At 44.7% G+C, this 1228-nt stretch overlaps 1 non-coding gene across 1 annotated transcript, besides 2 other annotated features; it reads right to left on the bottom strand.

Moving 5' to 3' along the window:
- Window positions 1-26: 26 nt before the first annotated feature.
- Window positions 27-54: a microsatellite.
- A 247-nt stretch (window positions 55-301) lies between these two features.
- Window positions 302-366: a sequence feature (T-rich).
- An 89-nt stretch (window positions 367-455) lies between these two features.
- Tc00.1047053405847.10 lies at window positions 456-555 on the bottom strand. The gene has a single exon (XR_008253998.1). It is a non-coding gene; the product is annotated as a spliced leader RNA, 5' partial (transcript).
- Between the last annotated feature and the right edge of the window lie 673 nt (window positions 556-1228).

Genomic DNA, 1228 nt, shown 5'->3' with positions numbered 1-1228 from the left:
TTTGACACATGTCGTCTATAGAATCCTAATAATAATGATAATAATAACAATAATCATTGTGTAGCCAAAGACAGAAAAACAATAAAAAATCAAACAAACATTTTTCTCGCCAAAACACAAACAACAGCATCAAAAAACAAGTAAACATCCAAAAACAACGGAAACAAAAGAAAAAAAAACAGTCTACACAAATGTGCAATATGCCATGTCTTTTTTTCTACAAGTCATTCATTCGTCTTCCAAGACTGCCGCTCAACCGTGCTGCCGTCGCACTGCACTGAAATGAGTGGCCACCGCCGCAAAAATAAACAAAAACAGAACAAAGTCAATAGAAAACAAAACAAATAAAAGTGCAAAAAAAATAAAGGACACGGAACGTAGGGGAACAGTATAAAACTGGAAGGGAAAACTGGAAAACAGTTGCACAAGGGCTCAGGGATACCATACAAAAAAAAGGTCCGTAGACCCGGGTCAAATAAATTGACCAAACATAACCTCCAGAAGCGGATTTGGAAGCTTCGCGTACCAATATGGTACAGAGACTGTATCGATAATTAATTTTTTTGAAAGTGGTCGCACCGCGACCGTAAATGGCACCCCGACCTGATCGCAACGATTCTGTGACAACCTACATGGCCTCCATTGCCACACAATCACCCCCTCTACACTTCACCAAAAAATTAAAAAATAGTTAACATCCATACCCAAGTAAAAACGTACCCTGCCCGCCAAAGAAATAGAAACAGAACAGTAAAAAAAGATCCGAACCAACCTGAGAGGGAGGGGTAAGGAAAGAAAAAGCAGTCATCTGGTACCATCTTGGGCGTCACATTCCACAAAGTATAGACGAAGCCCCTCTTGAATCATTGGCATTGGTACGGCGACTCTGCTTGTATAACAAAAACTGCATTCCGCGTATGCCGCACCGTTGATTACCCCTGCATTGCCTTCCGTTCGCCGGTACAACTCTCGCTGCTTTCTGCGTTGGCGAGTTTCCTTTGTGTGTGAGTTTCTGTCTCCGTATTTTCCTTGACCTCTGTGTTCATTGCCTCTCAGCCACCCACTGGGCGCCCGCGTAGGCGAGTACCCGGGCGCCCAGGATCCGCCGCAGCCACCGCCGACTTGCCGGGTTGATTGCCCCGTTGGTCAGCATGACAAATGGTTCAAAGTCCAGCCCGTTGGCCAGTGCCCAGTAACGGTACTTTTGTCGTTTTTGCGTGAGGCGATC

Source organism: Trypanosoma cruzi (genome assembly GCF_000209065.1).
Source record: "Trypanosoma cruzi strain CL Brener chromosome Unknown tcruzi_1047053405847, whole genome shotgun sequence".
NCBI lineage: Eukaryota > Euglenozoa > Kinetoplastea > Trypanosomatida > Trypanosomatidae > Trypanosoma > Trypanosoma cruzi.
The sequence above is the reverse complement of the archived record's forward strand: the minus strand, read 5'-3'. Positions and strand labels throughout refer to the sequence as shown.